The sequence below is a fragment of the Hippocampus bargibanti genome, linkage group LG13 (genome assembly GCF_051943395.1).
Source record: "Hippocampus bargibanti isolate YZ-2025 linkage group LG13, ASM5194339v1, whole genome shotgun sequence".
Lineage (NCBI taxonomy): Eukaryota > Metazoa > Chordata > Actinopteri > Syngnathiformes > Syngnathidae > Hippocampus > Hippocampus bargibanti.
The window spans coordinates 7,971,677-7,988,785 of NC_142746.1; positions in this window are offsets into that span (position 1 = coordinate 7,971,677).

The following is a 17,109-nucleotide window of genomic DNA, read 5'->3' on the forward strand; positions in this document are numbered from 1 at the left end:
GGGCTGCCCTGACCTATAACCTGTTCCACAAAAAAAAAAAAAAATATGTATAATATATATATAAAATATATATATATATATATATATATATATATATATATATATATATATATATATATATATATATATATATATATATATATATATATATATATATATATATAAAATAAAATAAACACAAAATAAAATAAAAAATATAAAATAAATAAACACAAAAAAACAGTGTTGTTGGGATGTGGGTGAGTTCAGAATTAACCAATCACAATCAAAGCTACATTAATCACAGTCCACACCTGACACAATGTGAAATGGCCCTGATCAACATTAAGGGTGCTCAAAAAAAAAATATATATATAAACACTCATTTTTGAGTTTTCACCAATACCAATACCAACTACCGATACCACTAGTCCTTGTGATAGCATAACATTTCAATCAACACAACAACCGATAATTCTGAAAAAGCCTTTTCTGTCTTTCATCAGGATTTAATGATGTCTCAAATGGTTGGTATTGTGCAAGACTGACTCAATATCCATTTCCCCCTTTTTAGAATCAGCGGCATATATCGGGTACCTGAGAACTTGAAACAAAGCTCAGCTTTTCCGTGTTTTGGTGACATTTCTGTCATTGTACAAACAGAGCAAGAACTGGAAAGATAAATTCTCAATCGGAAACAAAGGAAAGGTATTTCTTCAGCGGCAGCAAGAATCGGACACAAGAGGTCACACCGGGTGCCTGCCTAGTGAAGAAAAAGCGCTAAACGGCAACTTCTAAACACCGAGCCACTTGCGTCCGATCAAGCGCAACATAAAGACTGTCGCTGGAGCATGTCCCGAGACCCCTCCAAAAAAAATAAAAAATAGATAAAATAACCGAGCAAATGCATAGATGCAGGACTGGGATTCCAAGCCGCGCAAAAGTCAAGTGCTCAATTTTCTCCCCACTCTACAGCGATACCAGAGAAGCTCAATCATACCAGGACAGTAATATGAATCAAGGACAGCTCACTCACTCTCAATTGCGGCCCGGTCCTAACTGGGACCCCACGTAAAAGCGCAAACTGGGTTCTCAATTCAAATGGGAGAGTCAGTCGGACTTTCCAGAACGTCTGGAGCCTGATAGATTACCTTGTGCTGTAAGGACAAAGGGAATGAAGATGACTACTCTGCCAAAGCTGGCTACAGATGAGACATGCACGGCTGAACGAGCATAGTGCACCTTGCCCATTTGTCTATGTGTTCAAGCTTTGCACAAGCTATGACAAAAGAGTCCCCGCACTTCACTATTGACGTATAGTCTCCGCTTATGGATGCCGGAATATCTACTTTTCAACTCTCATTTGCAGTCTGACTTAAACATACATCAAGTGGAAACGCCATTAAAGCTCCGACCATTTCAGGCATTTATGGCACTTGCGGCCATAAATCAACATAAGCATCCTTCAAGATTCTCTGAAAAGTGAAACAATATGCAAGTAAAAGTGGATGGAGTCAATGAAGAGACTATAGTGTCTTGTTTACTATTTCTTGTCTAATTTTGCCGTATTCACTAATGACATATCAGCAACATCCTGGTACTTTGACTTTGATGCTTTTTCAGCCATTGCTTTGTGGATATTTTGCTCTGTGGTGTGAGCAAAAGTCTGAGTCGGTTACAAATGGGTTGCCATTTTCTTTGCATTTTGCAATGTGGAAAATAAAACAAACACAAATGTCATATCATTAGTACAAATACTTCACAATGAATCCTAACATTAGCTTCATTGCGCATGTTCAGGCCGCCGTCTATAAATAAATAGACAAATAAATAAATAATCACAATAACAATAACAAATATAATAATAACAATATATTATATATAATAATAATATTAATATTAATAATAATAATAATAATAATAATAATAATAATAATAAGAAGAAGAAGAAGAAGAAGAAGAAGAAGAAGAAGAAGAAGAAGAAGAAGAAGAAGAAGAAGAAGAAGAAGAAGAAGAAGAAGAAGAATTGTATTCTAAGTGCTTTTGTTTGACTTTGGTGAATACGGCTCCCAAAACACCATTTATCATTTTAGTGTAATTGTAGCTTTGACAAGTACAACAGCTAAACAGCTAGCTAAACAGGTAGCTAAGAACTAGAAAGCTAGCATGTATACAAAGCAAGAAAAGCCTTCTGACTTTTCTTATATGTCCAAATTAGCCTACTTCCTGTCCAATGCAAAAAATCCAATTCATGATGAACATTTTAAAAATATTTCTGGTGTTTTCAGAAATGATATTAAAATGAGTTCAACACAAATCCCTTTTCAAACTCTTCCTGGCACAATTTTACAAATTTGCACAATTTAAGCGCCTCATTTGGCCAGCAGCTGACTTTTCTTCTTCTTTTTTTTAAAGCAGTCAGGACGCCGTTCCTCTAAGATTAGACTGTGTTCTGGAGGACCGGGTTCACTAGTATCAGAGCCAAGCTCGTATATTACAATGCAACTCAAGTGGCAGCAGCGGTAAGTCATTCTTTTCTTTTTCATTCCGCCTCTGCATATTCCACAAAGCCCCCACTGCTCGGCACTTAGAAGGTCACCCCTTTCATCAGCTATTCTATTTGCATTCCAAATCGCACGTACATGAAAAATGTGCCACTGGCTTGCACGACTTGCCCCCCCCACCCCCCATTCGCAGGCAGATTAGATAGAATTTGCCGTAGCAACCTTATGCGCGCTAACCTTTGCAGATGGCCTTGCTATTGTGGGAAAAATGGATTGCCTAATAAACCATATCATCCGACATATTTGCCGCTTGGCCGACTAAATAGAGGCTGTGTTTTTTGAGCAAATTCCCTTTGTCAAATTTGTCAGGGTTCGTGCTGCCGTTTTGGGTTTCGGCCACAAAGAGGAGGAGGTGGGATCTTTACTGTCAGGTTAAAGTGGTGGCCAATTTGACGAGAAGACCATTTTTCCACAAGATGAATGATATCCTTTTTTTTTCTTGTATGAAAAGGGGGCATTTGTTTGTCATTTTCCTCATCTGTCCAGACTGTTAGATGTGCAATGATGGATCAAAGCTCCAACTGAGACAAGTAAATAGCTTGTTTGGTGCTACATTTGTATTACAATGCTGCATTAGTCCACTCTATTGTTTTGCCAACTATTCTGCAAAACCAAAAATGTCGGGCAGCACTAACATTTCTTGACTAATTGAAGTGCCTTTAACACATCTTCTTGTACATTAAATAAATGGTATCTATTTAAATTATTTTAATTGACTTGTGTGTGCATGCGTGTGTATGTTTATACAGTATATATATATATATATATATATATATATATATATATATATATATATCAAAAAACATACTGATGAGTTAATACCCAGTGGCATATATTCTTTATCCTCTAAAAGGATTTTTCAAATGTTTTAACAATTTCAAAACTTGAAATGAAGTCCTGTCCCCTCTCCATTTCATAGTTATCATTGAACTCAGTAAAGAAACAAAACGCCTCAAGCTCGCCACCCACCACCCTGTATGTAATTTCACCACTCAGCCCTAATTCGTAACTCTCGGAAAAACCGCTTTCATTAAACTTTGCATATGAGCAGCCAAGTGCTGCACAGCCTCTTAACGGCATGCTTTGCCTCCTTTGGAGACTGGGCCAACCAATCCATCTTCCTGAGGGTGCTCGCAGCCGAATAGTGGGCAACCGATGCTCCCGTCAGCGAGCTCCTGCGGGAGATGGATTGGTGCTCCATCGCCCACCTCCGGTCCAGTACCGGCCCAGCGGCACAATCTGGACTTTAGGCGATGAAAGCCTGTGGAAGGGGTTTGGAGGTGGGAGTGGGGGTGATGCGGTCCAGTCATTCATGTCCTGATACAGGAACTGGACCTCCTATTTGTGTCCCAAAGCACAAAACAGACGGTGACTCAGTATAGAAAGTTTTCTCAGCATGGCTGGACAGACAATACATAGATAAATAAATAAATAAATAAATATTTGTTTGAAAAATACATCAATCAATCCATACCCAAATACATGCCTGAATACATACACAAATAAATAAATGAATCAATAAATACATCACTACATCATACATAAATAAAAAATAAGCAAATAAATAATTTAAAAAAATCAATCAATCCATCCCTAAATACATACACAAATAAATAAATAAATAAATAAATAAATAAATAAATAAATAAATGCATCGATACATAAATACATAAAATAAGCACTAAAACGACATATGGAGAGAGAACTTAACAAACAAAAAGGCACGACGCTACTTTCGCCACTCTTCATATACATTTAGCCATATTTCTACTTGATTAAAAAGTATGAGTATTCCTTATATTGCGCGTGACGACATCATCAGTCAACGACTTGCAAACTCGCAATCTTAAGCGCTACGAATCCATCTACTGTTTGACAGGACGCAAGCCTCAATTCAATGAGACTACCCAACCTTTTGAATATGAGGGCAATTTTCGTCCATTCATCCTCCACAAAGTTCCTTTTAGTTCAAGTCGAGGTTCTGCGCTTCTGCACCGGTTTACAGGAGCAATAAGTCACTCTATGCAAAACATCCGTTGTAAAATGTCACTTTGTGTTTGTAATTACTTCCAAGCCAATAAGCACAATCTCTGAGTTATGGCAACCGGGGCCTTTTATAACCTTGGTCAGCCTCGTAAGAATGTGTGGAATATTTGTGGGGTCGGTGGGTTCGGTACTTTTGCAATATCAGCCCAAAAGATGGGAACCTGTCACGTTTTGCGAGGTGGTGATGGCGGGTTCGGATCCCAAAAAGCAGGCAGGAGGGAGCAGGAGGTTGTTTGACAAATTGTATTAAAATAAAGTCAGCAGGAACAAAATGTAAAACATCAAAATGATCTGCATGGAAAAAATACAAAGTAGCAAAAGAAAACCAAGTGTAAAAGTCCGCCAAGGTTAAACAAACACGTACACGATGCATGCTGCAACCAAGCAGCAAACAAACAATGAATCGGCACCGGATGATCGTGCCCGGTGTCCTTTTAAGTGTCATTGATTATAACGACCAGCACCTGCGAGGCTGCCGGCAGGGCTGACGTCGCTACCCGCTGGTCGCCAATCTGATCGGGACGACCAGCACCTGTGCAGGTGCAGGCGGGGCCGACAGCGCCCCCCGTTGGTCGCCAACCAGATCATGACAGAACCGAGTCCAGGCAATTTGTCTTTGTCTCATATGCCGCGTTTTGAGGCGATCATTTATTTTAATTGAGTTTGCGGCCTTTATTTTAGCATCATGGTGACATGTAAGACCAAAACTTTTATGTATGACAAATTGAAAATTATTGATTGAAATTTGCATGAATATAAAGTACATGTATATGTTTGTATTTCTTCAAAAAACACATGGGAACAAGACTTTGAAAAAAAAATCAGCTTTTTAAATGGCATTTACGACTATCGGATTATTAGTTTTATCACTATAGTCACTTTGATGCCCTCGTATGTGGGGAAAGGAGAGCCATTGTCCCTACCATAGCCCTACCCACCATATTAGCGATGTCATACCAGGGTGGGCCGCTCCACTGCATGACAATGTAAAGTATAGAGCAGTGTGGTGTGTTTGGTTACAACCTATGAAGGCTATCGTGTGTCCTGCGCGTCTAATGCTGCCACGGACCCTTGATCAAGAGGGGAAAAAAGTGTGGTAGGGGATCAAACTAACAGAGGAAGCAACAACAGTGATGTAGGCTTGCATCTCACCTTAGTAAGTACACCTGCAAATTGTCAGGAACATGACATCATGCTTTTAATAATATAAAGAGTGTGCAGTTTCTAGGCCAGAGGAATTTTTGTTTAGCATTTTCCCTGTCAAGTCTGAAAATAACTCTTTTTGTACACAAAGGAATGTGTAAACTACTGGTGGTCTTGTGTACGTGTGTGTGCGTGTGTGTGTGTGTGTGTGTGTGTGTGTGTGTGTGTGTGTGTGTGTGTGTGTGTGTGTGTGTGTGTGTGTGTGTGTGTGTGTGTGTGTGTGTGTGTGCGTGTGTGTGCGTATGTGAATGACAAGGGATGATTATTAGTACAGTTTGATTGTCTGTCTACGTGTTGTGCTGCAGAGTTATTGTTCAAATTGGTTTTAACTGTCACATTGATGCTCATAAATGGCTATGTTAGCATTAGCTTTAAGATGACAGACCAAAGCCAGTGGACACATTTGTTTAAATACAAAAAGACTCATTTCTCACGTTTTAGTTGAAGATCTAAGCAGTCACAGTAAACATTAGGATTGCTTTGGGGGTTTTGATTAATAAAAAAAAAATAGTTACAACAATTAAGTAGTTTCAATTCGATGGAATGAATACATTTATTACATGAAAAAAGCCACAAGATCAAAATCATTCAGCCCATGAGATAACCCACTCAAAAAGGCTTGAATACTAATTGCACTTATATGTACAACATACCATGAAAAATAGTTACATTTAAAGCTCAATGCGAATTTTAGATGCGGATTGCTGTAATAAAACAGCAGAAAACAACTGAAGCAATCCTAAGACAAAGTAGGATGCAAATGTGAACCTCATATTTTGTCCGTTCAGTGTATTTCCACTGATAAATGACATTTTACTTCCAATGCAGCCAGCGGGCTGTCAAACGATGTGTTTGAAATTTTCATTTAGGGCCTCTTCCTGCCGTACAAGTGGCCCATCTCCGCTCTTACGGGCACATTGAAGACCACATCCATAACCTGTCATCTGATATTTCATTCCCATATGGGCGCCGTGAACCAAAGATGTAATCGATACGCAGACACACAGGCCTCCTGTGTTATTACAAGAAACGGGAAGGAGGAAGGGAGGCGGCAATGTCTGCTCAGCTTCCTCGCGCCGTTACACAGTTCAGGCTTCCAATTAACCTGAGCGGATCTCCACGCCAATCACGGCGGGTGCCTCTATCGACAAGCCGCGTGAAAAGAATCATGTTGTTAAGATGATGTAGCTCATGCTAGCTAGGCCGCCTTTGCTATCATTCAAGCCTACAAGTGAGCCGCCAATAACCCACACTGCCCCCCCCCCACAAACACACACTCATGCACACACACACACGCACACACGCACACTCACGCGCACACACACACACACACACACACACACACACACACACACACACACACACACACACACACACACACACACACACACTTTGCTTCCCTCACCAGTGCTGACAGGGATGTGTTGGGAAGTCATTTATCACATCCGCTGTGGTCACTGAGAGGCCAAATGGGGCTGCGTGCATCTTGCGGTTCGTCTTTGCTTCATCGAGAAAATATATATATAAATTACAAAAAATGAATATGCCAGATTTGGAAAACGAAGGTGGAGAATGCGACAGAAAGTGTGATACGTAGGAGGATATGGATGGATGGACGCTTTGCTTACCCACCATTGTTAACTTGTTTCAATGAATTGTTTGAGATAAGAAAAGCACCAATGCTTCCGTCAATTTCAAAATCCAATTCATATCATACCACTGTCTCGTAAACTGTATAACCAAGCACATTTGACTGCCTCAAAAATTACAAGATGCAACCTGTACCACAATTTAAACCTGCACCTGCAATAAAGTACTACAGTGTTATTGTGAAAAAAAGGGTAGCCCGGTAGCCGCGTGGTTAGCACGCCGGCTTCACAGTGCAGAGGCTGTGAGCTCAAGACCCGGTCCGCCCTCCCTGTGTGGAGTTTACATGTTCTCACCGGGCCCGTGTGGGTTTTCTCAGGTCCTCCGGTTTCCTCCCGCATTCGAAAAACATGCATGGCAGTCTGATTGAACACTCTGAATTTTCCTTATGTGTGAGACTGACTATTGTTTGACTTTGTGTGCCCTGCGATTTGCTGGCAACCAATTCAGGGTGTCCCCTGCATCGTGCCCGAAGATGGCTGGGATAGGCTCTTGCACCCCCCCCCCCCTCATCCCCTCGACCCTAATGAGGAATAAGCGGTACGAAAAATGGAAGAAATGGATGGATGTATTATTGTGGACTATCAATTAAAATTAAACAAATATGGATTGCAAAGTGTGACAAGACACTTTAATCGCACGCATATGTTCATAAAATCAAAATAAAATCTCTTCTCCCGCTAGTATGTTGATTGTTTGCACGCAGCAGCGACATCCGTTTTATAAATCCTCCCAAATATAAATAAGTTGGTGCTTGCTGGACCCAGGGATGACAGATCGTCCCCTGCCGCATCCCACCTTCCCTCCTGTGTCTTCACGACGAGAGCCAACATACAAATTGAGACTGTATCTAAGCTCCACCTGCATTCAAGTATGGCCTATAGGTAGAATTTCAGTGGTGATTGAGAGCGTCTTTCCACGCTCAGGGCCAAACTCCATAAGCATTGTTACATCTACAAGGCCAACGTGGTGACACGGTGTCTGCACGCCCTCATGCGCATACTTTTTTGGGGTACTGCCCCCCCCCCCCTTACACCACACCACCGGAGACTTGGATATTGATTATTTAGCAAGCAAACTCAGTTCAAGGAGCACAATCATGAAGACAAATGTAGTTCCCCTCAATGACAAACGCATGAGAGATTGTGAAATTCCCAGGCACTCTTTGCGACTTTGAATGAGCATCTCACACAAACGTGCCACTGAGGAGCACAAAATGTCATGTTCCAAAAAATGGTTACAAAAAGTGGGAGAGAAAGAATAAGAATAAGAATAAGAATAAGAATAAGAATAAGAATAAGAATAAGAATAAGAATAAGAATAAGAATAAGAATAAGAATAAGAATAAGAATAAGAATAAGAATAAGAATAAGAATAAGAATAAGAATAAGAATAAGAATAAGAATACATTTCATTTATAAGCACCTGTCATATAGGAGTCGGAGAGCAATGTCTTTAAAAATTACACAAATGTACGCCCGCACAAACACACACACACACACACACACACACACACACACACACACACACACACACACACACACACACACACACACACACACACACACACACACACACACACACACTGAGCACTTCTACCACACAAAGAGAATATTTAAATACAATAATTATTAAATAGTATAATTTTCTAAAAATAATTGTTACAGAAATTATTATTCACATTATATATACCATAATTTCTGGACTACGAATCACACCTGATGATTAGCCTCACTCAGTATACTTTTAAAGGAAATAACATTCTGAACATACATAAACCGCACCTGTGTATAAACCGCATGTGCCAAAATTGAAACATGAGATATTTATAAAGAAAGACGGTGCACAAAAAAAATAATAATAAAATACCTTAACTTTTGTTTCAAAACAGTTACACGGCAGCAACACAACAATCAATATGGTAGCAACACAGCCCGAACATGCCAGTAAAGACAAGGCAGTAACAGCAGCAACACGGTAGCACTTACTAACAGGGCTGGTTACAAAAACATAGCAAGTCACTGAGAGCCGTCCTCATCTTCCTCTCGTGTGTCAAATTGGAATAGGATCAGAGATTCCTCGCAACACATGCTCTCATTTTATCTTTCGTTGTCACATGAAGTGTCACTTTCATCCTGAGGTAAAGTCACTCCTGAACTTGGGCTGTCATCTCCGTCACGCAGCAGACAGGCTTTTCGAAACACACTTTAAGGCATTTTTATTGGTGTTTTGCATTTGAATAAAAATATCATACTGCGTGTTTTTGGTATGTTAGATGTTATAAAATGTTTTTCTGATGTCAGTTAAGAAACAAAGAAGTGACAGCGTTTGTCCTTTAAAGTGTCCAACATCTGCAATAAAATTGAGCTGCGAATTGGGCATTTTCAGAAAGTCTCGCCCCCAGTTTGTGACATCACGCGAAGACGTCTTGCATTGTGTGTGTGTGTGTATATATATATATATATATACACAGTGAGACCTCAACTTAAGAACTTAATTGGTACCCAGACAGAGTGTGTAAAGTAAAAAGTGTGTATCTAAGAAAAAAATTCCCATAGGAAACCATTAAGATGGGAATAATCCATTCCCGGGTTTCCATAAAATTTACTTTTCAACTAAATAAGCCTTAAAACTACACAAAACATACCTTATTCTATGTATAATAAATGTGCTATTGTATTGTAATGAAAGAAATACACTGCATTGTATCATAAAGTCACTTTATTTACATTTGTGATGGTCATTTATGGCTTGATGGAATGGCGTTGGAGGTCGAAGGTCAAAGAGAATTGCTGTTTGGAAAGAGAGGCGCATTACATGACGACTGTAATTAAAGAAATAAACTGTGCTGTAAAATAAAGTTTTATTTACCTTTTTGATGGTCGTTGATGGCTTATGGAAGGAGAGTCACCTTCCATAAGGACTGTTGGTAACTTAACCTCTGGTGATGTTCGGTCGTGTGCTTCCGCCGAAGATCACTCCGCCAGCCGTGGTGGGTGTGTATTATCAAAATAGTGCTTATTATAAGGTTTAATTTTCATAAATTTGACGTTTGTAAGACGAAAAGTTTGTAAGATAAGGTGTTTGTAAGTTGAGGTCTCACTGTGTGTGTATATATATATATATATATACAGACACACGCGCACACACACCGTACATACACACACACACACACACTTTAATTTACTTCTACTTTACACAGTGTTTCGTTGGAACAATGACTTCACTTGATTTGATTTAAAATGACCAGAAGTATTTTACTTTTGATGAATCAACTAACTTCAATGACAAAAAAAAATAGATATATGGCGAATTATTCCACTGCGTGGCATGTACATGATGTACATTAATACAAAGGCTCTGTGATGATCAATTTTTCCTGTTTAGCGGCAGCCAAAGCTCCGACTTGCGGATGTCATTTCAAATTTAATGTGTCTTCCATACCTTTACAACTTTCCATTTGTTATGTTTGGCCATCCCATTAGTTGCCATTTATTATCATTAGCGTGATAGAAGCATCTCCCTCGCCAAAGCAGGAGAGAACGGGAGGACACAAAAAAAATGTACATTTTTACATTAGAGAGAGCTTCACTGGTGCGTCAGATTAATGTTGCTTTCACAAAAGCAGAAAAGGTAGGCGGAACGTCAACTTCACCGGCAAACTACCACATTATCTTGTCTGCTTATTTATTTGTTCATTCCCTTGACGGCCATAGATAATCTTTTTTTTTTTGTCCCCTCCATCCCATCATATCATGTTTAGCATCTCTTTGCTCCCGACTATTACAAAGTGTAATGGATGAACATTACGTCGCCCTGAACGATCCACGGAGATACAAGACAGTAGCCCTGTCAAAAACTCCCCATGTATAAATATTGAAATACAGTATGTCCAAATGTTATTCTATTCATTGATGAATGTCGATGTGTTAACTACTTATGCGCTGTGTTTTTCTTTTTACTCATAAATATCCAGTGTAATAAATAATAACGCATGATGAGAGATGAGCGCCCTCTCAAGTAGCTGCTGTCGACCACAACTTACGGCCAGATGCTCACATGCAAACAAACCACAACACAACGAACTTTTGGGAATGTATCCAGTCATTAAAGTGACAAGGAAACCATTTTTACTGTCCATGTTTCCTTTTGGAATATGCAACAAAAACATAGAATAGTGTTTTGTTTTTTTGGGTGCCTGGAATTTATAAATGAGATTTCAACTGATGTCTGAAGTGAAAGTGTGTTGAACTAAAAAGACTTGAGGTGTCTCTAGATTAATTACATATATTGTTATTTTTCAGAGGATTAAAAATATGCAGTAATTAAATATGATGGTTGGGTAACTTTTGAAGCTTTTTGTTTCGGCTTCAAAATATCCCACGAGCCAACTTGAGCGCTTGAACTAACTAATAGAAATGTCTGGGAAAAGTTGAAAGCGGGAAGTGTTTTTTTTTTACATTCCGTTGTTATTGTATCATAAATAATGTAGATTAATGACCAGAGTCAAAACCACTGAGGATAATCCTTGTGGAATACATCACTGTCATGGCTCACTGTTGAATATTGCATTTACACTGGGAGCGTTTTGTAATCACGGCAGGCTCCACATGTTAATTACGACAACGAAAAAAAAAAAAAACTACATCAACGCAAGTGAGAAATGGAAAATAATTATGACTTTTGCAGAGTTTGGTGGACTTTGAAAGGGACATATACAGTATATATTTTTTTCTGGTGTATAATGTACACCCAAAAGCCTTGATTTTCTTCAAAAGAGGACCCTGCGCCTCTTACGTAGGTAATATTGAGCCACAACGGTTTAGCAGCCACCCACTCTATTTGCCCCTGTAGAAGAAGTAGTGCGTAACCACAGCATCTACTATAGCGCCTTACAAAGTGGTGTCTCTTATATTTGGAAAACTTTTATCTGCTTAGTATACATCATATTTGGAGCATTTTTGTCATTCATCATTCTTTATAGTCCAGTGCGCCTTACACAGTATATGAAAAAAGTTTGAAAATGCATCATGCATGGGGGTGCACCTTATACTCCGGTGTGCCTTATACACGGGAAAATATCAGTATCAGGGACTTCCTTTGTGCCACCAGTTGCACACCTAAGTCAACAAAAGCCTGGCTAGCAATACACGGTCATTATATTAGTGCATGGAATTTTTTTCACGACAACTTTTAGATCCATGTACTAGTCCATGCACACTCATATGAAAATTTGGTGAACTAGTAGAATGATGACAGTGCACAAGTGTCTCTTATATGTACTGACCTTTCCACAACAAGGGAAATCAAATTATATTGATTAATATGTGGCACTTGACGAGCAGTTTTAGTTTATTGCAGATGCCAACTACAGTGCAAGTACCCCTCACTTGTCACATTTTTACCTCACGAGTTGCTCTACCAGAAAGCCAAAAGCTGTCCCACTAATGCAACAGTGTGAAATTTAGTCGGTGTCTTAAGAGCCAAGACAGCACGGGTGCTTTTCCATTCTTGTGCGATTTGCGTTTGTGAGGAGGTCCTCCCTTCAAAAGGTCCAAATGAGGATTGATGCACGGCCCGGCAGTTATTAATGTATTGATGGCGCTTGTCAGCAACATTACAAATAACATTGTTTTAATCCATATTGATACATTAGCGCAGGTAATTGATGGAAATCCAATGAAACTCCCTAATTTTCTTCCCTTAGACGCTATTTATCCGCCATCTGCTCCATTTAGAGCTCCCCCAGGGGAGAGTCGTGATGGTTCGAAATCACCGCTGATGACATTCCGCCGTACTTACCCCGCGTTTTGGTTCTAGTTGAGCCGTGTGCAGTTCTGCAAGACACAAATAGTTTTGTGTTCAATACAAGAGGCATTAACCCTTAACGTGATGTTGATTTTTCAATGCAAAGTTCACGACTGACTTTTGACGCAATTATTAAAAAGATAAAAAGAATGACATTCCAGAACATGTTTATTAGATTTAGCCAATGTTTATTGTCGTCAAATGTTAGGTTTGACCCAAGCACTGTGCAAAGGTTAGGCACGGGTTAGGCTAGGCTAACCGAGGAGCCACTGGGTGTATAATCTGTGCGTCATCACACTAAGTGTAAAACATGAAACAAAGCGCGGCGCTCTCCTTGACCAGTCTGTGTTGGTCAGCGATCCACATCGACAAAGACTAGATGAGATTTATTGCCTGTGGACCAAAGGTAACAGAAAGGTAAAATAGATGTGATGGGAGTGCCCACAATGACGCCATTATTAAAAGATGGATTCCGAGGCCCTCATGGAATGGAGATGGATTTGGTGGGGGGCGGCAATGGATTGCTACCGCAGGCGCACTTTTATATTAAGGTTATGTCTTGCTTTAACAGAGTGACTTACTTTGAAATGAAGGTAGAACATGCTTTCTTCCGAGGCGCTGACATCATTAACAAGCTAGCAAGCTATCTGGCACCATTATAATTACTCTATATGCATTTCTGTCTCTCACTGTCCTCTCTTTCGCTATTGTCTTTGTTTTCGAGTTATCTAGCTAGCAGTGAAGAAAAAAATCAGAATGCAATCCCCTTGGAGGGGGGATTTTACAATATTGAGGGGGGCAATAAATAATAACTCAACAAAATGTCTAATCCATATTCACCAAACCACAGGTATGCAGGGGTTGACTTTAATTAATGAGTGACTCTGTCTCTCTGTGTGTTCATATTAGTTGTTATTTAGCTTTTTTTTGTTTTTGACTTCAAAGATGATGGAACAAGAGTGGCTGCCTTTATAGCAGCTCCTATATTTTGTTTTTTTTTTTACTTCTTTCTTTCCTTTCATCTTCCTTTCATAACTTTGCTGCTTTGAAATGTAAATTTCTCCACTGCGAGACTAATAAATATCACTAGTTAGCATTAAATGGCAGACATGTCTTTGTAGCACCGCATTTTATACTGCCTCATCCTATTAAGAATAATAATAATAATAATAATAATAAGAAGAAGAAGAAGAAGAAGAAGAAGAAGAAGAAGAAGAAGAAGAAGAAGAAGAAGAAGAAGAAGAAGAAGAAGAAGAAGAAGAAGAAGAAGAAGACGAAGAAGAATATATTTAATTTATAAGCACCTTTCAAAACTCTCAAGGACATTTTACAGTCACAGGTAAGAACATTTTTTTTCTGCGGGTGAACATCAGCTGCCAGACGCGCCCAACAACATGAGTAGCCCCTGTGTGTCCGTCCGTCCGTCTTTTTAGATGTAGATATAGATATAGATATAGATATAGATATAGATATAGATATAGATATAGATATAGATATAGATATAGATATAGATATAGATAGCTATATAGATACAGTAAAGTCTCGTTATATCGATATTATATCGATATAACCGGGACTATCGATATATCCGACCCTGTTTGCATGTAATTTTCTCCGTGCGTGCATAGAAATAGTATCGATATAACCGGGACTATCGATATATCCGATATCGATATAACGAGACTTTACTGTATATAGATATGCATGGATTTGGAATGATAAGAAGGTAAAACAGGACAGCAAAGATACTGAATTTTTCTTATTTGTTTTTTTTTTGTGAAGAAAAGAAATGCACAAAATTACATCTTGCACCTATTGCTGGTGTGCTGTTGAGCAATTTTGGGCCATCCTTGAATGGGACAAACAACTCCGCACGTTATCTGACAAATATGTCACTCGTTACCCATTACATCTTCTCCAGACTTAACGCGAGGTTCCTCTTCAGGTTGAGATGAGGTTACAAGGAGGCGACTCACCCCCCCCCCCCCCCCCCCCCCCCCCCCCCCCCCCCCCCCGCTTGTAATCTTTTACTATCAAACTAAAAAGAAGCCTCTATGTATATTTCAAAGTGTTCGGTAATAGATTTTTAATGTGCATTTGTCTATGCCCCAAAGGCCTGGATCTTTGACATTTGGAATAATTGTTGTTGTTCACCAGGGGAGGCTTGTGAATAGCGCAGGGACAATTGGAGTAAATGACTGTGTCAGCCTGTTTATTTGTGACATGATTGCCCGCGGCGGAGCCCGGGGACAGCTATTAGAGGGCTGCGGCCATAGCGATGGAGAGGGAGGGGAGAAAAAAAAAAGCCCAGCAATCAGCCAAAAGTTTGCATTTAATGCGACAACTTATCAGCCAAGCGCTCCCCCGCTGAGAAAATGAGAGAAAGGGAAGGAGGCAGGAGGACATCGTGGGGATGGAATTGGAGAGAATAGAAGAGTATTGGAACATCATAATCACAATTACTCAAAGCGGCTGCCGTGTGAGAGGTCACACGTGTCGCCAATGCCTCCCTTCTCCCCACTCCCACACACACACACACATAAATACACACACACACACACACACACACACGCACACATATGTTTGGCCATATTGCACAAAGCTGTCTAATCCATGTAAGGCCCGAGGGGAGGTGTGGAGCAGAGGGTGTCCGGCTCCATATCTAATGACATGATGCTAATATCTTTGCCTGTGGCATGAGCACAAGTACAAGTGGAGTGCTTTATTTTTTTCCGAATGTCATCTAGAGGAGTGGTTTTCAACCAGTGGGTTGGGATCCTAAAGTGGGTCCCTGACGTATTATGGCAAGGTTTCAGAAAAGACGGTAAAAATAAATGACATGTATTTGGAATTTTTTTTTTTCTCAGAAGAGTATTGAGGTGGACCAAGTTTCCACTTAGAACAAATGTGATTCATTTGTCCTCCCTCCATAAACCATAGGTGTCAAAGTAAAGGCTCTAGGGCCAGATCCGGTCCGCCACATCATCTTATGTGGCCCGCGGAAGCAAATCAAGTACATCAACTTATATGATCGTGGCTAAAATCTGGACCGAAATGTCACATTTTATGTGTAATAAATGATGTATATAATTCACAGTAATGTTTTGTTTCCCTATTTGCACTCACTTGAACAATAAGAAAGTATTGCAGTTGACTGATTTAAAAAGTTGCGATTAATCAATTTAATGACTACAAGTAATAACGATGTAATAAAAAGTAAGTACTATGAGACATACAACATTTATTTTTATTCACTGTCATTTCGGCCCTTTCAGGAAAGACGAAAACTCCGACTTGGCCAATGGAAAAAAATAGTTTGACAACAAACAGATCCCAAATTAAATTTTAATGAGCAACATTTGTCTCCAAACTCACTTGATACGGCATTTTAAAATATAACATCCTGCTTCTGCATTTTTAGAAGATAGGTTTTTAAAAAAGGTCACTGTACGGGTCTTAACTCATTTACTGCCAGATGTGCAAAAAATGTGTCTACTCCAGTGCCAGGGTTTTTGTCCTTGTCACTCGAATTCCAGGACCCACAGAATACAGTATTGACTTTTAGGACTACATAAACATTGAGTGCAGTGTAAGAAACCTGAGACTCTCTTCTTCTTTCATCAGAAAAAAAATAGCTAATTTCTAAATTATATGCGTCTGGAGTTATATGAGCTTGAAATGAGGGAGGCTGTCCAAAATACAATGCAATACATACATATTGATTTATCTAGCGTCAAACAATCAGTGCTAACAGACGACCTAAATCAAGGTTCCACTCCGTTAAATGGAGGTTCCACTGTATTTAAAGACGAGGAACCGTCAACTGTCACTTCCCTGGGACTGCGGGTAAATGGGGTGAGTG